Genomic DNA, 23,052 nt, shown 5'->3' on the forward strand with positions numbered 1-23,052 from the left:
AGACACCACTCAAAAGAAGATATACATGTGGCCAACAAGCACATATAAAAAAGCTCAATATCACTGATCATTAGATAAATGCAAATAAAAACCACAGTGAGATACCATTGCACACCAGTCAGAATAACTATTATTAAAATGTCAAAAAATAACAGATGCTGATGAGGTTGCAGAGAAAAGGGAACATTTATACACTGTTGGTGGGAGTGTAAATTAACCATGTGGAAAGCAGAATGGCAACTCCTCAAAGAGCTAAACACAGAACTACCATCCAACCCAGCAATCCAATTACTAGGTATAGACCTGAAGGAATATAAATCATTCTACCATAAAGACACATGCATGTGAATATTCACTGCAATGCTATTCACAGTAGCAAAGACATGGAATCAACCTAAATGACCTTCAGTGACAGATTGCATAAAGAAAACATGGTACATATACATGATCGAATACTATGCAGCCATAAAAATAATGAGATCATGTCTTTTTTTGGGAACATGGATGGAACTGGAGGCTATTATCCTTAGCAAACTAATGCAGGAGCAGAAAACCAACTACTGCATGTTCTGTCTTACAGGTGGGAGCTAAACGATAAGAACTTATGAACACAAAGAAGGAAACAACAGACACTGGGTTCTACTTGAGGGGGTAGGGTGGGAAGAGAGAGAGGAGCAGAAAAGATAACTATTGGGTACTGGGCTTAATACCTGGATGATGAAATAATATGTATAATAAATTCCTGTGACATGTGTTTACCTAGGTAACAAACCTTCACATGTACCCTCAAACCTAAAATAAAAGTTAAAAAAGGAAATTAATAGAGATGATAAAGTAATAATAACAACAGGGTATAGTTGGGTTTGTAAATTGATAGGTGAAATATGCATAACAATAATGTCATAAAGAGGGAGAAATGGAATAGAGCTATATAGGAGTAATGTGTCCATATATCACTGAAATTAAGCCAGTAAATTTGAAGTGGATTCTGATAACTTAAGATGTGTATGGCCAATCCTAGAGCAACCACCTAAAAGTGGTTAATATTATTAGGCATAAAATGCTACATTTGAAAATAGTTGCCTGAGGAAAAAGAAAGATATGAAAGAGAAGTGGAGGAGGAAAAAATGACATGAAACATATAGCAAACAAAAAGTAAACCAGCGACATAAATCTATATCAATAACAATATTAAATGTGAATGGATTAAATCACCCAATCAAAAGGCAGAGATTGTCACACTGGATTAAAAACATGATCCAACTCTATGCTATCTACAGAAGACACACTTTAGATTGAAAGATACAATAGATTGAAAGCAAAAGGATGTAAAAAGACATATTATCAAAAAGCAACCACAAGAAACCTGGAGTGGCTATATTGATATCAGACAAAATAGACTTTTAAAACCAAAAATATTACCAGATAAATAGGGAGATTTTATAATAATAAAGGTCATCCATCAGCAATATATGATAATTATAAACATGTATGCACTTAGTAATAGAGCACCAAAATATATGAAGCAAATAAAGAGAGAAATAAATAATTCAACAACAATAATTGGAAGCTTCAATATCCATTTTCAGTAGTAGACAGAACAAGATAGAAGATCAGCATAAAAATAGAAGACCTGAAGAACATTATAAAACAACTAGACCTACAACACTCCATGCAACAACAGAATATGGCAATCTTCTCTAATGCACACAAATCATTCTCCAGGATATGCCATATATTGGATCATTTTTTAAAAACTTAGTAAATTTAAAAGAAATAATACAAAGCATATTATCTGGTCACAATGAAATGAAATTGGAAATCAATAGCAAAAAAAAAAAAAACAAATTGGAAAACTCACAAATAGGTGGAAATTAAACAGCACACTTCTAAATATCCAATGCATCCAAGATGAATGCATTCAAAAGGAGAATAAGACGTGGGGTGGGTCTGGGGCAGAATGATATGGTTTGAATATTTGTCCGCTCCAAATCTCATGTTGAAATGTAATTCCCAGTGTTGAAGGGTATAAGTGTTTCCTTTTCTCTGAAACCTCATCAACATCTGTTATTTTTTGACTTTTTAATCAAAAGGAGAATAAGAAAATACTTTGAGATGCATGAAAATGAAGACACAACATACCAAAACTTATCAAATGCAGAGAGTGATAGAAAAAAAACCAACAAGTTTCTCTTTGAAGCGATGAAAATGTTCTAAAATTGACTGTGGTGATGCTGGGACACATCTGTAAATATAACAAAAACCACTGAATGGTACACTTAAAAAGGGTGAATTGTATGACATGCAAATTATACTTCAATAAGACTATTAAAAGTTTAATAATTGTTTTTAAAGAACAATAAAGTGAGAAAATGCTCACAATCTAGACGGGTAGGAAAGGAAGTTGAAAATGCTATGTATAGTTGATGCGAATACCAATATCTAACTTTCGTAGAGTGCTTCCTATGTGCCAAGCATCATATTTAGTATTTTATATGAAATATCTTCCTATGCTTCAGTGAGTGTAAGTTCTAGTCCTATATCCGTTTTGCAGTTGAGGAAGTTGAAGTCTAGAGCCCTTAGGTTTAAAGGTCTGTTTCTTTTTCAGAATCTGCTCACCTATTTTATTATAAACTGCCTTTAATTTTTTAATGCATCTATACTGTGTAGTAAAAGACTGACAAAACATCTGTTAAAATGTTACTAATGGTAGGAATAATTGGCAATTTTTATTCTTTCTTCTCCATACTTTTATGAAAACCCCAAAATAAACTGAGTTCAAGCCCTAAACTAATTTTGCCCCACCCCAGCTCATACCCTTTACCCGATCTGTCACAGCTGTTTTATTTATACTGTTATTCAATGGAAATTCATGTCTATAGTGGTGGTCCTGATATAAGATATTTAATCATTGAGGAACTATTACACATAAATACATACCCTACTCTGCCATACCACATACCATAGTGATTACATGAGCAGTGCCAGAGTGCTGAGTTCCAATCCTCATTTGAATTTACCATTTTTAATAGGCAATTTTTGCATTGCTATAAAACATATCTGAGGCTGGATAATAATATTTTAAAAAGAGGTTTATTTGGCTCATGGTTCTGAAAGCTGTACAAGCATGGCTTCAGCATCTGCTTCTGGTGAGGGCCTCAGTAAGCTTACAATCATGGCAGAAGGTGAAGGAGGAGCAGGCAGCATCTCACATTGTGAGAATGGGAGCAAGAAAGAGTGACGGTGGAGGTGTCACTTTTAAACAACCAGATCTCATATGAACTCAGCACGAGTTCTGTCATCACCAAGGGTATAGCGCTAAGACATTCATGAGGGATGAATGATTCAAACACCTCCCACCAGGCCCCACCTTCAACACTGGGAATTACATTTCAACATGAGATTTGGAGTGGACAAATATTCAAACCATATCATTCTGCCCCAGGCCCACCCCAAAATCTCAGGTTCTCACATTGCAAAAGGCAATAATCTCTTCCCAACTGTCCCCTAAAGTCTCAACTCATTCCAACATCAAGTGCAAAGTTCTGTCTCATCTGATACTCATCTCCTTCCACCTATGAACCTTTAAAATCAAAACAAGTTATTTCCAAGATACAATGGGATACAGGCATTGGGTAGACATACTTGTTCCAAAAGAGAAAGAGTGGCCAAAAGAAAAGAGCTGCAGGCCCCATGCATGTCTGAAACCCAGAAGAGTAGTCATTAAATCTTAAAGCTCCAAAATAATCTCCATTGATTCCATGTTCCATATTTAGGGCACACTGGTGCAAGAGGTGGGCTCCCAAGGCCTTGGGCAGCTTTGCCTTTGTGGCTTTGAAGGATGCCAATCACATGTCTTCTCTCATGGGTTGGAGCTGAGTGCCTGCAGCTTTTCCAGGCTCAGGATGCAAGCTGCCAGTGGATCTATCATTCTGGATTCTGAAGGGCAGTAGCCCTCTTCCCATAGCTCCACTAGGCAATGCCCAAGTGGGGACTCTGTGTAGGTACTTCAATTCCATATTTCTCCTCCACATTGCCCTAGTAGAGTTTCTCTGTTAAGGTTTTGCCTCTGTGGCTGGTTTTTGCCTGGGCACCCAGGCTTTTTGATACACCCTCTGAAATCTAGGTGGAACTCATCAAGTCTCCATCACTCTTGCACTGAGTGTGCCTGCAGGTTTGACACCACATGGAAGCTACCAAGGCTTATGGCTTGCATTCTCCAAAGTGGCAACCTGAGTTGTATCTAGGGCCCTTTGAGCCATGGCTGGAGCTGAAGTAGCAACGGTATGGGGAGCAGTGTTCTGGGGTGGCACAGGGCTTTGGCCCTGGCCCATGAAACCATTCTTTCCCCTTGGGCCTCTGGGCCTGTTATGGGAGGGGCTGCCTCAGAGATATCTGAAAAATGCCTTCAATGCCTTTTTTTTTTTTTTCTTCATTTTCTTGGCTATTAGCACCTGACTCCCTTTTAGACATGCAAATAACTCTACCAAGATCCATTTGAATTCTTTCCCTGAAAATGGGCTTTTCTTTTATAGCACTTGGCTAGGCTGCACATTTTCCAAATTTTTACACTCTGCTTCCTTTTAAAATATGAGTTCCAACTTTAAGTCATTTCTTTGCTCCCACATCTAAGCATAGGTTGTTAGAAGCAGCCAGGTCACATCTTGAATGCTTTGCTGCTTAGAAATTTCTTCACCAGATTCCCCAAACCATCACTCTTAAGTTTAAATTTCAAGATCCCTAAAACATGAACACAATGCAGCGAAGTTCTTTGCTATGGCATAACAAGGATGACCTTTGCTCCAGTTCCCAATAAGTTCCTCATTTCCATCTGAAACGTCATCAGCCTGGACTTCACTGTCCATATCACTATCAGCATTTTGTCAAAACCATTTAACCAGTCTCTAAGAAGTTCCAAACTTTCCTTCATCTTCTTTTTTCTTCTGAGCCCTCCAAACCTTTCCAACCTGAGCCCATTATCCAGTTCAAGAGTTGTTTCCACATATTCAGGTATCTTTATATCAATGCCCCACTTCTCAGTACCAATTTTTATATCAGGCCATTTTTGCATTGCTATAAAGAAATACCTGAGGCTGGGTAATTTATAAAGAACAGAGGTTTAGTTGGCTCATGGTTCTGCAAGATGTACAAGCATGGCTCCAGCATCTGCTTCTGGTGAAGATCTCAGGAAGCTTAAATTCATGGCAGAAGGTCAAGGGGGAACAGATCTCACATGGTGAGAGAAGGAGCAAAAGAGTGAGTGGAGAGGTGCCACACACTTTTAAACAACCAGATCCACGTGAACTCAGAGCAAGTACTCTCATCACCAAGGGGATGCCTCTAAACCATTCATGAGGAATCTGCCCCTATGATCCAATCACCACCCACCAGGCCCCATATCCAATACTGGGGATTATGTTTCAACATGAGATTTGGAGTGGGCAAATATCCAAACCATATCACCATTCATTTCACCTAATTCCTCAATTAATCTGAGGAAATTAATAATTTTGTCAGTAAAATGAAGAGAAAAATAGCAGCTACATCCTTGGTTTGCTGTCAAGATTAAATATGTTAACATATATAAAGACAGTGACTGGCCCCTGGCAAGTAATCCATAGTGTTAGCTATTATTTTTACTAGGATACTTATTAAATCTTTAAAGTACATTATATGTTTATAAAGGTTTTTTAACAAACATTTCTTTCAGGTGTATTTCTTGTTTATCCTGTTAACTGGGAAATAGAACTAACTGGAGCAGACAATTGTCTGAGCGCTCTATGTAATGGAATTTTCACAATGGTATTATTTATTAGTCTGATAATTGAAGGTTATGCAAGAAATTGCAAATTCTGATTAATAAAAATTAATAAAGACTGGGGATCAGAAAAACTGATTTTGGATGCTATTGAACTTCAGGAAGATAAACCCTAGTCTTGGGAGATTTTCTTCAGGAGGGTAAACTGAAAAATAATCCTGTGAATTAACCATGCTCCCTGGGCGTGAGCATCAACTTTTGAGAAACACCAAAGGGGACCATGCAAATGGACTATTTGATTGGCTTTGCAGTAACACTCATAAATGCTTGACTTTTGCCAATGTGGTAATTTAGGAATATTAAGTGGAACCTGCCAACAATGCCATTTTGCTTGATTGCGCCATGATTGCTTTTATATCATTGATATCAAACTGTGCATAATTAGAGACTATTTTAACTCCAATAACAAATAACATACTTTGTTTTTACATAGCTAAATAATATCCTACAGAAGCAACATCATTACATCATAGGATAATGGCTCAATATGTCCATTAAAAGAAGACTTGCCTTTTCTAACTATTGGGTATTGTTCATAGTGTTGATGGACTTGGTCATTTTTATTTTACAATGTAAAACTGGGTTGATATATGCTTCTTGACTGTTGTGCAAACTTAACTAAATGATGAACTTAAAAAACATATTGTACAAGAAGAGGAGGTTTTGAATGTTATCACCATACATAACTAATAAATGTTTAAGGTGATGGATATTATAATTACCCTGATTTGATCCTTATACAAGGATCACTGAAACATCACACTATACCCCATAAGTATGTACAACTATTATATGTCAATTATAAATTAAAAATTAATAAAAATTAAAATAGAAAAAGAAAAAAACATATTGTACAGAACTTAGCAACAATGTACTTCTTCTAGTGTGCAAAAATACTGACTCTTCAGAGTATAATTAATAATGATAAAATAAACCTTTGCAACATTTAAGATGCTAAATAACACTCGAAACTCAAGGAAACAAAAGAAACTTAACAATAGAATAAAGGCTATTTTGAGCATCTGTAATGCATTCACGACTCAACAAGTGAAAATTATTACATAACCAGCTTAAGCTGTGACACATACAAGAAAACTTAATGCTGATTGTTTTAAAGTGTGGCTCTTTGTCCAAAAGAAATTCTAGAGATTTCCAAGAAAATACTCCCCCTATTGTCACCCTCCCATCCCCAAACCCTAATTAGAGTCCAGGGATGTCTAACATTTTGTGCTGATAGGACATTTATCAATTTCTTTGTCAGCTTACTCAACTATAACATAATATTTTATTAGCCTCTGTACTGAACTATCTATTTAAGAATGTTTATATGGCAAAGAGGTGTAGGAAATAGAGACAGTATCTGCCTCCAAGACCAGCTTCCTGACCAGTATAATAAATGTCATATCTCCCTCTGGGGCAAAGGATAGGCAGATTTGCTAGCAGCCTTCTTTAAAAGATTGAGATTTCCTAAGCTCAGGGTTTCTCAGCTGTGACGCAAACCCACTGTGAAATCTGCATCACCTGTGGGATATGAAAGCAAGGAAAATCAATTTAAGCAGAAGTTCATGCTAACTACTATGCTATGAGTAATAACATTCTTTTTTAAAAAGTATTCACAGGCAAAAATTGTAGTGCACTACAGCCTGGAACTCCTAGGCTCAAGAAATCCTCCCACCTCATCCTCCCAAGTAGCTGGGACTACAGGGTCGTGCCACCATGTCAGCTAACATTCTTTTTTCTTGAATCAGGTGTCTTGTGTCTTCTGCTGGCATCTATGAACTTGTTAGCTTACAAGTAGGGTAAACATCTCAGACTCTTCCCAGTTTTTGACACTAATAAGCAGACTCCAAGGAGATTTGCATGTCTCAAATCAATGGGAAATGCTCTTGGATCAACACCATTGTGGCAATGAGGAAAAGAGTTGCTGCAGAACAAGAAGCTATTGGACTTCAGTACAGTCAAACAAAAGCCTCACTCAGTTCCGTGGGGAGCTCTGAAGCCAGGATGGCCTTTCAGAGCTGCCCCTAGTGGAACTGAGGGGCTTGGGCCTCTATACTGTTTGCATGGACAAATCTTTGAATACAAGCTTCTTCCAGGATGCGGGCTTGACCTTGGGTAAGTCAGCCCCTTTTAGCTGAGGGCAAGCAAAGGAGATGATACTCTACTGAGAGCTGTCATTTGCCACCACTCCTAGGAGCTCATAATTCCTATGAGTACAGATAAGACAGCCTCTAATTTCCTTTGATTCAGCTCTTTAATTCTTACTAAGAAAGTTACCAGAAATCATATTCTGTCTCTTTTTGCTAAGGAAAATCTCTTGTGGCTGTCTTTTACATTCCCCTTCCCCATCTCCTCCCTAGCACAGATTCCTAAGTGGCACACTGCCTTCCCCTCTGAGCCACCAGAGGAGGCTAGAGTCCTCTTCAGAGTCTGTTTCTCTGACCCTGCCTGGGGCAGCTTCCTGCTTGTCCATTTGAGCAGAAAGCTTCTTCTAGAACTTTAGTTTCACTGAACTAGTTTTTCTCATTTTCAGCCTTCCATCTGGACTCCTAAAGTCTCCCTTTTGCTTGCTAAGATCCTGAAGCCATTCTGGCTTTAAGCAGATATTTGCCAAACACCATCTATGGTCTAGGGATTGTGCTAGACACTTAGGATATAACTGACAGAGATGACCTTCTTTTAACTCAGTAACAACTAATTCAACTCAGAGCTCAATTAAATCCGCAGAAATTTACAGAGTTATTACTTGGTGGTGGGGGGCGGCGGGGTGGTTCTCTTTGAGACTTTGAAATAGTATAAGTCAGAATGTTTTCAGCTGCAAGAAACAGATACTTGACTGTAAGTGGCTTTAAAAAAACAAGATGTCTTCAAGGATGACTAACCAGACAAGTTTTCCTGGAACTGTTCCAGCTTTAAGACTGGAAATCCTGAGTCCCAGAAATTCTCCTGACCTAGGCAAACTGGGATGGTTGTTCAACCTAAGCCTGCTAGGCATTGCAGTTCCTTCTTAGTGGTAGGAGATGCAAGATGTAATTTGTCCTTCACTTTATTTTTTTATTTTTAAAATATTTAACATTTATTTCTTAATTGACTAATACAATTATATGTATTTATGATGTATAAATATGATGTTTTGATTATACGTATACATTGTGAAATGACTAAATCAAGCTAAATTATCATATGCATTACCTCACAAATTTATCATTTTTTTGTGTTGAGAACACTTAAAATCTACTCTTTTAGCTATTTTCAAGCATACAATACATTGTTGTTAGCTATGGTTACAATATTATATAATAGATTGGACTTATTCCTCCTGTTTAACTGAAATTTTGAACCCTTTGACTAATATCTCTCCAGCACCCCCACCCCAGCCCCCTGTAACCAAGTTTCTACTCTCTGCCTCTATGAGCTCAACTTTTTTAGATTCCACATATAAGTGAGATCTTGTAGTATTTGTCTTATCCTCCGCTTTGAAGATGTTCTCGCATGCCTCAGACCACTGGATCCTTAAGATCCTTCGGGATGAGGTAAGGCCTTGAGTTTCCTCAGGGTTTATCTTCCATCCTCTGGAATGCAGGTACCTTAAGAAGGCTTCCAGTAGACTTGCTGCTTCTTGCTCATTCGGTCAAATTGATATATCATTAATATAATGCACAAATATGATGCTCTGGACAATGTATATATGTATATATGGTGGGACTTAGAGCATTCCTACAGCTTTCTCCAAAAATTCTGAAAAAACAAAAACAAAACAAACAAAACCCCCCAAAAACCAAGCAACAACAAAAACAAGAATAAGCTATCTTTCAAAATCTCCAAATCCTGATTTTATATACTTAATGTAGGAGCAGATCTTAGGTGTCCTCGAAGCGGTTTTTAAAATACCCCTTTGAAATATCAGCATGGGCCTAATTTCAAAAAATGGTGTCTATTGTCTTTATGCTGTAGCCAAAGCTGAGACTGCAAGAACCTTATTTTACTTTCCATTATGCATAAACATCAATTTCCTGCTTAAAAGTGTTCAATTGTTTTTTTTTAAAATGAGAATAAATTTGTATTCTATCATTATCGAAAATAGGATCTCATAATTTGTGTTCAGGTTTAGAAAATTTTAAAAGTAACATTCTGTTAATCTCAGTCCATTCTGTAAATTTTAAACCTGACAAAGGGGGCTTCTGTACCTCTCAAAAGAATGAAAGATGGTGTAGTACACTGCAACCAGGTGGGGGCGATGCTTTGGCCACAACCTTGTGATTTAAATAAAAAGATGGTACCCTTAGACATGGTTTATCTGAAGCCGAGCTTAAAGTCTCCTTGCTTTTTTTTTTTTTTTTTAATTTTTTTTGAAATAAAATCCAAACTCTTTACCATGGATTTCAACAGACTGGCCCCTTTCCTAATTACCCAAACTCATTTCACGTCACTCCCTTCATCACTCACTCCATTTTGGCCACAGAGGCACTTCGCTTCCCCAAATACACACATTTTCTTTTTACCTTGGGCCTTTGCCTCTCCTGATTCTCCGAGTGGAAGGCTTTTCCTTTCGCTGCCACATGGCTGTCTCATTCTCAGCCTTTAGGTCTCAACTTAACAGCTTTTAATAAATATCACTTCTTCAGAGAGTCCTTCTCTACCAACTTCATCTAACATAAGCCAACTACTACCTGTCTTGGCATTCTGTTACAGCACTTTGTATTAAATGTTCCCGTGGCTTAGCATAATTTGTAATTTTTTCTTATCTGACCCTTGCTAAACTGTAAATTCCATGGAGGTGGCCTGTTTCCGTGTTTTGCCCTATGCTATACCTAGAATCTTGCATATTATGCTTTATATTAGTTTGCTAGGGCTACCTTAACAAAGCGTCACAGACTGGGTGGCTTAAACAACAGAAATTTCTTTCCTCACAATTCTAGAGGCCAGAAGTCTGAGATCAGGATGTCAGCAGGGTTGTTTTCTTCTGAGGCCTCTCTCCTTGGCTGTCTTCTCCCTATGTCTTCACGTGGCCTTCCTTTGTGTAATCTTCTCTTCTTATAAGGACACAGGTCATATTAAGTTAGTTCCACCGTAGTGACCACATTTTATTTTATTTTTTATTTTACTTTAAGTTCTGGGATACATGTGCAGAACATGCAGGTTTGTTACATAGGTATACATGTGGCATGGTGGTTTGCTGCACCTATCAACTCGTCAGGTTTTAAGCCCCCCATGCATTAGGTATTTCTCCTAATGCTTTCCCGCCCCCAGCCCCCCACCCCTTGACAGGCCCCAGTGTGTGATGTTCTCCTCCCTGTGTCCATGTGTTCTCATTGTTCAACTCCCACTTATGAGTGAGAACATGTGGTGTTTGGTTTTCTGTTCCTGTGTTAGTTTGCTAAGAATGATGGCTTCTAGCTTCATCTATGTGCCTGCAAAGGACATGAATTCATTCTTTTTTATGGCTGCATAGTATTCCATGGTGTATATGTGCCACATTTTCTTTATCCAGTCTACCATTGATGGGCATTTGGGTTGGTTCCAAGTCTTTGCTATTGTAAATAGTCCTGCAATAAACATATGTGTGCATGTGTCTTTATTGTAGAATGATTTAGTGACCACATTTTAACTTAACTAATTTTTAAAAATTATATCCAAATACAATACAGTCACATTCTGAGACACTGGGGTCAGGACTTCAATGTATGAATTAGGGGTGAGGTCTCAATTCACCTCATAAAACCCAGGCACATAATAGGCACTGCATACACATCCACTGAATGGATAAATGCTTTCAAAGCTATCATTGAGTTCAAAGATTGTAAAACGAAAAGGAAAGGAAGCTTGAAGCTTGTCCAAGGTGCCCACTCTAGAGATGTGTACTGTAAGTGGTTTGGATTGAGCAATGGTGTCTGTGAGTTTTATAACTTTTACAGGGGATTTGAATGTATAGTCAGTCTTGAGCATCACTAATCCATTTCAGTCACCCTAATTTTGAAGAAAGAAAGGCCAAGGAATTTTAGAGACGTGACCAAGATAATACAATTAAAGAGTTAAGATAATACAATTAAAGAGTTACAGATTTAGTATGTCAACTTAAACACCTGGCCTCCTGTGCTATTTTCAATGCATTATATTTAAAGGTAGCCACATTTTCATAATGAATGCTAAAATTACCCACAATGTAGACTTTAAATTGTGAAGGAAAATGAAGTCAGCACTCCAGGAGCGTGCCACTGTTCTTTCATTTGCCTAGGTCAATGTTTTGCAAAGCAGGTACACTTGTTCAGCAAAGCAGAAAATGTTAGCAAACCTCCTCCGATTGTAGTAAATCTTTATTATACATAGAATACAGTTATAGTCTACAGGATAGTGTGTCAATCACTTTCTCCTAGGACAGGCAGAGTGGAGACAAAGCCTAGCCATTGCTTTGGAGTGTGGCAACAGCCTAGAAGCCTTCAAAGGTGGTGCTTACCTGCATACAATCCCAAATGCCTATATTCCTTATTTCTATAAATTTCCATCATTCTATCACTGATAAAAGAAAGGAAAAAGAACATCAGAAGTTGAAGGCATCATGGCAACACCCAGACAGATACCACCAGGTCTATCTCCTGCTTAGAGGAGGACATTTATGCATTTCTGTGAATTGGGGGTCTCCAGAGTCCTATACCTCTTTGTTTAGTCTCCCATTGCGAGGCCCCTGTGATGTCTAATGAAGCGAGCATAGGAATTGCCCTAAGCTAGAATGCTACAGTTAGTCATTTGTTGACTTTGGTACTTGTTCACTATGTGTGTGGGGCTAGGTCTGCAGTGGAGATGGGTGAGAGAGCTTCTACGTCAGTGTCAGCAGAGGTGAATGAGGACAGACCACTCAATGGCTGCCTTCTAACTATCATGTTAGGGAAAGCCTTTCCCTACCATTTGTTTCTGGTTGGCTGTATGTTGATATTAGAGTCAAGATATTACTGAAATCTCATTTTCTCCTCTGAGCAATGTTGCTGTGTTGATTATGTAGGGAGGCTGATGGTAGATATCTCTTCCTATTTTTTGTTTGTGGCTTGTTCTTAACCACACCATGTCGTTGACCGAATGTCTTGATTCCTTCTAATTCTGAGGTACTTGTGCAAGCCCCAATTTAGGAAATCCTAATTGTTTTCTGATACAAATCAGCAGTCAGTATTGGTTGGGATGGAAACTAGGGACTTTGAGACTTTTGCTTTGATCAGATTAGACCACTAGGGTTGACTGTGTCTGCAGAGGAGAGACAGAAAGATAACCAGGAACTGGGTCTCCTAATCTTTGGTCAGCTACCTTTGTCTGTCATGTCAGTTTGAAGGGAATCTACAAGGTAGAACTCTCTTCATGTAACTGCCCACGTTTTAGTAGTAGTGCAAGGAGATATGTAAAATAGATAACATGTTCACTCACATTTCTATGTTTATTTGAGGAAAGGGCTTAACATATCATCATTTTGGTCTAACCAAGCACACTGATGCATAATCAATATCTGTAAGTTTTAAGAGAAAAACTATATTGAGTAAATACTTTTTAAATTATCTTAACATTTTTGAATATCTTTCTTTCCAATAACATACTTTTGATCTCAAAAATGTTTTCATCATTTCTGATGAATAATCTATTAGCTGGAAAAACTTGAGTTATAACAGATGGTATGAAATAGAAATATTACCTCTGCAATTTAAAATCCATTTTCTTTCATTTGAGAAGTTTATTTTTGAGATATCTGCCTTGCAATCTCAGACTATGTAAATGTGTTTGTGACTTGGGAAAGAAATGTGCCACTGACTAGCATAATTGAATTGTAGAGTAAATTTCTTTCTTCCTTTTTGTCTGTTTTAAGGCCTCATCTAGTCTGTGAGCCAGCACAACCCATTCATGTTGCAGAGATCTATCGGATGCTAGAGGGGCCTGCAGTGGACCCTGGTCCATTAAAAACAGCTTAGGGCCAGATAAACCCTGACCTCCCCAGCAAAATCTGATCACCTGTTTCCTGTTACTCCCTGATTCCCAGGTTCCTAAACTTTGATCTTTATCTCCAAGTTAGAACCTTTTTAACTGCTTTTCATAGCATTTGGTAATCTCTCATTCAAATGCCTCAGAATTGATTTTGGCATTGCACTGAAACTCCAGCTCTTACCTCAGAGACTAAAGGACTCCATTTCTTCCCTGGTATTGTGTACCTTCATGTGCCCCTGGTTTGGGTCTTGCTGTGTTTCATGTCACATTAGTCGCTACCCTATTTTTTTAATAAAAATTTTATTTTTTTATTTGTGCAAATTTATGAGGCACATGAGAAATTTTTTACATGTATATGATGTGCAGTGATCAAGTCAGGGTATCTAGGGTGTTTGCCACCTGAGTACAACACATTTTTTTAAAGCATAGTCATCCTATCTGCTATGAAACATCAAATTTATCCCTTCTTTTTTTTTTCAATTTCAACTTTTAGTTTAGATTCGGGAGCACATATACAGGTTTGTTACATGGGTATATTGCATGATGCTAAGGTTTGGGGTATGTTTGAATCTGTCAGCCAGGTAGTGAGCATAATACCCAATAGGTAGGATTTCAACACTTGGCTCCCTTCCTCATCTTCCCTCTGTAGTCCCCAGTGTCTCTTATTCCCAGTTTTATGTCCACGTGTACCCATTGTTTAGCTCCCACCTATAAGTGAGTATATGTAGTGTTTGGTTTTCTGTTTCTGTGTTAAGTCACTTAGGATAAAGGCCTCCAGATGCATCTATATTTCTGCAAAAGACATGATTTTATTCTTTTTATGGGTGCATAGTATTCCATGTATCACATGTTCTTTATCCAATCCACCATTGATGGACACCTAGGTTGATTCCATGTCTTGGCTACTGTTAATAGTGCTGTGATGAACATACGAGTGCATGTGTCTTTTGGTAGAATGATCTATTTTTCTTTGGGTATATACCCAGTAATGGGATTGCTGGGATGATTGGTAGTTCTATTTTTAGTTCTTTGATAAACCTCCAAACTGCTTTCCACAGTGACTGAACTTATTTACATTCCCACCAACCATGTATAAGCATCTGCTTTCCTCTGCAGCCTCACCAACGTCGGCTATTTTTAAATTTTTTAGTGATAGCCATTCTGATTGGTGTGAGATGGTATCTCGTTGTGGTTTTGATTTGCATTTCTCTGATGATTAGTGATGTTGAACATTTTTTGATATATTTGTTGGCCACTTGTATGTCTTCTTTTGAGAAGTGTCTATTCATGACCTTTGCCCACTTTTCAATGGCATTATTTGTTTTTTGCTTGTTGATATTTTTAAGATCATTAAAGATTCTGGATATATGCAAATGTACCATCATGAGGTCCGTAAAGTATTCTAGATTCTTTGGGTCTAAATAAAGGATCTTTGGGTCTAACATTGAGGTTTTGCAGCCATAAGAAAGAACAGAATCATGTCCTTTGCAGCAACATGGAAGCAGCTGGAAGCCGTTACCCTAAGCAAATCAATGCAGGAACAGAAAACTAAATACTGCATGTTGTCGTAAGTGAGAGATAAACATTGGGTACTCATGGACATAAAGATGGCAACAATAGACACTGGAGACTGCTAGAGTAGGGAGGTAGGAAGGAGGCCAAGAGTTGAAAAACTACCTATTGGGTACTATGCTTACTATCTGGGTGATGGGTTTAATCGTATCCCAAACCTCCGCATCATATAATATACCCATGTAACAAATGTGTACATGTACCTCCTGAATCTAAAATAGAAGTTGAAATTATAGAAAAAAAAACCATTGAGTTTTGAGCCACCAAATATACTTTACCCCTGCCATGTGAAAGCAGTGGAAAGGCTCTGGAGGTGAAGAAGGTGGAGAAAGAGAGAACTTCTTGCTGAAAAGATCAGACATGTCACCAAGGAGGCCAGGGATTTTGATGTGTGAATGACAGCCAGTCCAGTTGACTGGAAATTAAGCTGAATTGTGGGAGATGAAGCCAGCAAGGTAGGTGGGAACCAGATCATGGAGAATTTTTGTTCCACAGTAAAATATCTCAATTTTAGTGAAGGGAATGGGAAATCATTGTAGGTTTTTAAGCGAGGGAGGACATCATTAGAATTGTTCATTACTTTGGCAGCATTATACAGACAGATTGGAGAGAAGACAGACTGGAGGCACTAGGACCAATTAGATGGCTCTGGCAGTACTCTAGCCTAGAGGGATATCAGTGAGAATGTCAGAGTAAGGACTTTCAAAAATCCTCTTCTTTATAAAAACAATTAGAACACTGGCATACTTGTCAGGATCAACTTCCCCAGAACTCTGTAAATTAACTAAAAGTTTGCAGCAATCCAGAGAGTGGTTTTTACAAGAAAACTGGATAAATATTTATAAAATCATGGATTTCGTGGCATTTTAATTTGCCCTATTCTGATCCTGTTCTCTCTAGCTCTGTGGTAGTATTGAAAAACAACAGCTCATGATGCCAGTGAAAACCAGCAGATGGACAGTCTCTGGAGGGAGCAAAGTGGGTTTGGAGCTCCTTTCAAAGCTCCATTTACAGAGAATTGTCATCATTTGACCTGTCTGGTAGTTTCATGGAAGGCCCTACTCACAATGTTTGTTTTTATTTAACCTGAGTCAGAGCTTGCCTGCTTTCTCCGGGAGGATTTGTCAAAAACAATCAATGGCAATTGTTTAATATCCTAGCAACCTGAGATGATAGATAACAGTTTGACCAAACAATAGCCCAATCAAAAAGGTTAAAAGGAAAATCTGGGAAATGAAATGACCAAAAGCCATTTTAAAGAGGTCCTGCACATTCCTGGGAATCTAGAAGGCCATGCTCATGTGTAAGGCTGTGCACATGCCCAGGAGAGACTTGAGAAGGACTTGTGCTGTCACCTCTAACTGACCTTAAGTCTGTGCACAGGCAGGAGGTAAGTGCTAAAGCAGAGTTGTAAACTGACTGACAGAGTGTTGAAGGCCTCTCTCAAGATGCATACAGAGTTTCTTGGCAAAGACTTATTGATTCCATACATTAAAGAAAATATCTGTCTACTTAGTTGCTGGTCACCACGCTTACCAAGCAGATACTTCAGCAGCCACACATGACAACGAATGCAGTATTTATAGAATTACTTCAGAAAAGTCACTGAATAAACAAACAGCAGCAACAGCAGCAACAACAACAAATCTTGGAGAGAGAAAAATATCTGATTTCCAGAGTTCCCATGCTATGTTATTTAAAATGTCCAATTTCCAACAAAAAATTATATAACATTGAAATAAATAACAAAGTATGGCTCACACACAAGAGAAAAAGCAATCAATGGAAATTGTCCCTGAGGAAGCTCAGACATTAGACTTACTATACAAAGACTCTACATCAGCTATTTTAAATATGTTCAAATAACTGAAGGAAATTATGTCTAAAGAATCAAAGAAAAATATGAGAATTAGCTCTCACCAAATAGAGAATATCAGTAAAGTGACATAAAGTAGTTTAATTAAAAACCAAATAGAAATTTTGGGGAGGAAGCATGATGGTGGGGAATTGCCTCAGTGCCCAAAATAATTCAGAGATTGGAGTTGGGATGATGGATAACCTAGTAGACTTTGTAACAGATGGGAAAAGTGATGAAGGGCATGATGGGCTCAGACTTCATGGTTTCCAAGCAATTCATGGGCCTGGGCTGTGTTTTTTGGAGGTGTGGGCCTCATGACACATGCATGCAGCATTTTGTTGCTTCCTTATCACTCCTGTCAAGGGTGATGTGAGAGTAGAAGAGGTGGCCTTTTCTGGATTATTTGAGCTTGGGGGCTCTGTCTTGACTCCCGGCGCATGTGGATTAATGTTGCATTAAAAAATATCTGGAGAATGCTTCAGAATTGAAATTTTCCACAAAAACATTAATTTTTATTGTAGTATCTTTAGGGTTTCTATTTGAACCTATCTTATAAAGATAGAACTGTTATTTATATATTAAATACATTTGCACCATGTACACACATACAAAATGCACATACATAATTTATGTATGCATATATTATCTAAACTGTCGGTAGTTGGATAGTTCTTAACCATTTGCTTTTGAACGGTAATCTGGGTCTTCTTACTTAGTAAGGTGGTAGGCACTCACACCAACACATAGGAAATCTTATGTCCCTGTGTGCAAGAAATTCAGGCTACTGTGCCTTCACAGAAGGTGCTGTATGGGGCTAAGAAATGAGTGGGCAAGAAGTTTCTCCATCTATAGAATAAGGAGTCTGGATTAGCTGTCATCCCTTTCAGCTCTAGGTTTCTGTGCTTCAACCCAGGTAAAAAGGAACCTTTGGATTTGGCCATTTGTTGTAGTTACTGTTTTCCTTTTGTTCTTATCCTTTCGGGTTGAAATGCTTTTCCCAGAGCTCAAATGGTCTATTTTGCCTCTGATAATTTCCAAACTGTCAAATCTGTTTCCAGCGTAGTTTGCCATAGCCATGGAAGAGCCATGGTTTTTAGCACAGACTTTTATGTCTTCCCTTCCCTTTGGATATCTAACATTATGAAACTGGCTCATAATTTGCTGGGCATTTGTTTTGGGATTTGCATAAAGTTGATCAACTAAAATAGGGCTAACAAAATGATTACAAAGTTAGCATGATGAAAAGAGGTATTTATATGGGATGTGTGATGTTGTATCGGGAAGCAATTCTATTCAGTAAGATGTGAAGAAAGCTGGGAAGGGGAACTGGTGAGCAGGGTGATCTAAAAGGCTAATGTTGACTGTGCATTGGTTGCCAGGCACTGGGCTAGGTATGTTATATATGTTAGAGCTAATCTTCATAAAATCCTGTGAGATGGAGTCTTATTTTTATTTTTCAGTTAAGAAATTTGAGCTCAATAAACTTACATAGTTTTGAACAGCTTAGAAGTTGCTCAAAAGTGAACAGCTATTAAGGAAGAGAACTAGGATTTAAATACTTGTCTCTCTTATTCCAGGGTCTATCATTGTTCCAGTATTCCAAAATGATTCTAAAGAATAAGAGCATAGAATGTCAGGGCTTAAAGTGCCCTTAGAGATTATTCAACCTTTCATTTTGTACACATGCAGAACTGAAATCCATCTGGATGACCTGATTTGTCCAAGATTGTGAAAGGTGATAGGACCCTTGAGTGTTGTATGTAGGAGTCAGAAGTACCACAGAAAGCTGGTTTTTTTTCTTAAAAAAAAAGAAAGTTATATCATTTTCTGTTGAACCTATGGTTTATTCTTCACAGGTTTTTGTCTTTGCTAATGACAGTCTTTTCACACCAAATTCTCAAAACAAGTGTGACCTACACTTTCTCCCAGCCATCCCGAACTTTTCTGTCATTCCACTGCAGAACTCTCAGCATCCTGCGTATTAACCTGAAGCCTAACTGTATTAAATCTGTTTAGAATTTCAGCCTGCACATTCTTGTTAAAATCTTCCATTTGAGAACCACCAAAGATGAAGATGATGAGACCCTTGTTCTCACAGCTCAGATTATGGTAAACGAGCTCATGTCAACCTTCTCCATTTACTTCAGGGTGTTACAAATTTTGACACAGCATTTCTTTTAGACTTCAATTTTGTAAATTGTTGATTCATACTCTCTTCTTGTGTAGAAGTTTCTACATTTCCTCATCACCCAAATTATTGACAATTACATATTATTCTCATGGCAGAATTATCAACTTTATCTTCAGAATTCTGTTTTGAGATTTAAAATTTTGTTTACAACTCAGTTTTCTACTTGCATTCCTCTTTTATTCAAAGAAAAAAATAAAAGTTATGAATTAACAGTGTTGTGAAAGGTGTACTCGTGGCATAAAATCTTCTGGAGAGCGGTTATCGAGTTTTACATAAGCACACGTGTGTTTAAAGCTTGAATTACACACTATAGCTCAAGACCAAATACGTGATCTTCACATCTCAGTAATGGATGTTTGGTAGTTTTGATATAGTTTGGTGGGTTTTTAGGTTAGGGAGAGATAAACTTTTTCTTCCTCATTCAGGTGATTAAAGTCCTGCCTATAAAAATATCATTTATTTTGGCTAGGGTATTTTGTTTGCTGACAGCAGTTCTTTGGAAGGCAAAAAGAACCAGCTCACTGACTGGGGGCTCTTAAGATATTTCTGATCTGGATTACTTGGAATCAGGCGTCTCAGAAGCCACAGTCCTCATAAAAACAAAACAAAACAAAACAAACCCAGAGAGAGAGAGAGGGAGAGAGAGGCTGTCGGTGGACTTAGGCCAGTGAAATAGCCCAGCAACTCTGAGTGTCTTGTGACTTCTCACCCTCTTGGTGCAAATTGATCAGAGCTGTGAGGGTGGGCTGCCCCTGTCCAGAGTGTCAAGAACAAAGTTATCTGTCCATGTGAGGAGTAAATGTAAAATGGAGCCCTGAATCCCAACAAATGATTCATCTGTCTGCACAACTCAATGAGCTTGCCTTCATGTCTTCCTCCCAAGCTTACACCATAACTTCTGGGACTGGATCCTAGGGAAAGCATGGTTCCCATCTGTCATCTTAACTCTAGGTAAACATAGACATAGGCAGCACTAATGTCTACAATGCGAAAACTGATTTTAGTAAATCCTCACTTAAAGTGCTATTTGTAGTCTTGCTTTGATTAATAACTGCCACCTAAGGACAGTATATCTTAGGGAGAATTAACACTTTGTCAAATTCTTCAGTTGGCTAGATACTGACAGTAAGTAGAGAGAAAACAGAGTCCCTTCTGACAAATGAAATTCAAGTCCTATTTCTTACTGGAAAGCAAGAATAATTGGAGATAATCCAACACTTCAAATGATTATCATTGATAACTGGAGGTAAAAATTACCATGCTTCAAAATGTGTTCCCAGAGTTCTACTTTTAGCTTCAGTTTAGATTTTAGTCCTGCCATATTATATTATGATCATGAAGTAATGAGTTATTTTATTTTAAAGAACTCTTGAATGTTCCAGGATTCTCTAGTGATGTTGAGTTTTGTTACTCCAGGATTTGTCCATAAAGCAAGGCAAAGTTACCTCTATTTTTTTATTTGCTTCCATCCAGGAACTACTGCTAGTGATCACAAGAGAACAAAGACCCTTGATATGTAATAACCGTCAAATGCCAAGATTCTGGCTGCCATTGCCAGTGCCTTGCTGGAGTCTTTGAACTTAGCTTCTGGGTCAAAGCATCTAGAAAGCAGTTTGATTAATATATGCATTAAAAGATGCATGCCCATGTTGCAAAATAAACTGGAAAAATAAATAGCAGCTTCTTTGGCTGGCTTTGGTGGTGTATTGCTTTGGATAGAATTCCAAATGGAAATTCAGATGGCTCTTAAAACAAGGTAGTGAGCATTTAGATCCCTGAGCTGAGGCTGCCGATAAAATTGAGGCAGAGTACAGAAGAGAGGGATAGTGGTCTGCAGTTGGGCTCTCCAGCTCATTTCCAGTCTCCCAGCTGGCGGTATCAAGTGGTTCTCTAGCTCACTCTATGGAGCTCAGTGTTCTTCACTCATCATCAGGGCCTCCCTGAAGAAATAGGACTTGCATAACTGTCTGCCCATTTCTTTTCTTAAAAATGCTTTAGAAACTGTAAAGTTCTCTGCAAATATAAGGTATTGTTCTGCCATCTGCATAGGGTTTAATAGCATCCTCCCAAACTCACATTCACTTGGAACCTCAGAATGTGACCTTATTCGGAAATAGGGTCTTTGTGTATTTAATTAGTTAAGATGAAGTCATACTAGATAGGGTGGGTTCTAAGTCCAGTATCTGATGTTCTCATAAGAGGAGAGGACTCTCATACACAGAGGTGCACAGGAAAGAAGGTTGTGTGATGATGAGAGTAGAGATGGAACAGCACAGCTACAAGCTAAAGAACACCAAGGACTGCTGGCAACTACCGGAAGCTAGGAAAGGCATGGAGCAGAGGCATTCCCAGTAGATGACAGTAACAAGCCTCAGTTGTGACAACCAAAAAAGGCTTCTCTCAGAGTCTCCAGAGAAAAACAATCCTGCTGACACCTTGATTTCGGACTTCTGGCCTCCACAACTGTGAGAGAATAAATTCCTGCTCCTTTAAGCCACTCGATTGGTGATGATTTGTTACGGCAGTGCCAGGAAATTTTCTTACCTCTTTTGGATGATAGCTACTTTGTGTCCCACACTATGCTAAAACAGGTATGAAGAATACAAAAGTTGATCAAGATGTATCCACGGATGGGCAGGAAGTTTTTATGTCTGCTTTTTTTTTTTTTGCCTAATCATGGACATTTTTGACCAGCTCATCTTATTCGGTTAGAATAGGCAAATGGGTTTCTAGAAGAAAAACTGGGTTGTTATGGATTAAGGTGATGGATGGATTATATATGTCAAGAGTCTACTTTAGTTGCAAGTAACCCCCCAAAATCAAATTCAAGTGAAATTTAACAGATATCATTAGGTCTCTTTCTCCACATCTCAGCTTTCTTTCTCTTTTTCTGCTGACTTCAACTTCTCTTGTTGCAGATGGCTTCTCCATGGAAGCTTCCTTCCAGGGAGCCACAAGGAGCACAGATGCAGGCAAGTCCAGTTTATTTTGTCCTCACTGGCACATCTTACAGCAGTGGTTCCTAACTAGGGTTAATTTTGCACCCCACCCCCATGGAAATTTGTCAATGTCTACAAATATTTTTGGTTGTCACAACTGGGGCTTGTTACTGGCATCTACTGGGAATGCTACTGAACATCCTAGAATGTACAAGACAGCTCCCATAAAACAGACAATTATCCAGAACAAAATGTCAAGAGGGCTGACATTGAGAAACTCTCTTAGAACATCTCTCCTGAAAGTGCTGGTGGAGATGTTTCAAGAGGACTCCAATCTGCCAAGTTTTGGTCATGTGCCCAACCTTTAGCCAATCAAAGTGGCCAGAATAACAACGACTGGCTATATCATTGACCACATGTGGGGCCAAACGACCAACCCCTCAAGACTCCATAGATGATGGGTGGTCTCCAAAGGGAAGAACACTTGGGAGAAAATGTGTGCTCACTACAAATTGGTTTAAGGACAGGTGGAGGAGCTCAGACTCTTTTGACTAAATATTACTTATTACTTAAAGGAAATGAGGCAATCTTGACCATGGCTCACCTCCAAAGCAGTACTCTGAGGGCTTTATTATGTCTTCAGTAAATGTTTATTGGAGGTCTTGTCTGTGCCAGGTTCTGGGGCCAGGAATGTGAACTTCACTGTCAGAGCTGC

At 38.4% G+C, this 23,052-nt stretch overlaps 1 pseudogene; it reads left to right on the top strand.

The window, feature by feature from the left end:
- The window catches only part of LOC129036196 (bridging integrator 2-like), a 61,392-nt pseudogene that overhangs the window by 33,906 nt on the left and 4,434 nt on the right, over positions 1–23,052 (top strand).

The sequence above is a fragment of the Pongo pygmaeus genome, chromosome 4 (genome assembly GCF_028885625.2).
Source record: "Pongo pygmaeus isolate AG05252 chromosome 4, NHGRI_mPonPyg2-v2.0_pri, whole genome shotgun sequence".
NCBI lineage: Eukaryota > Metazoa > Chordata > Mammalia > Primates > Hominidae > Pongo > Pongo pygmaeus.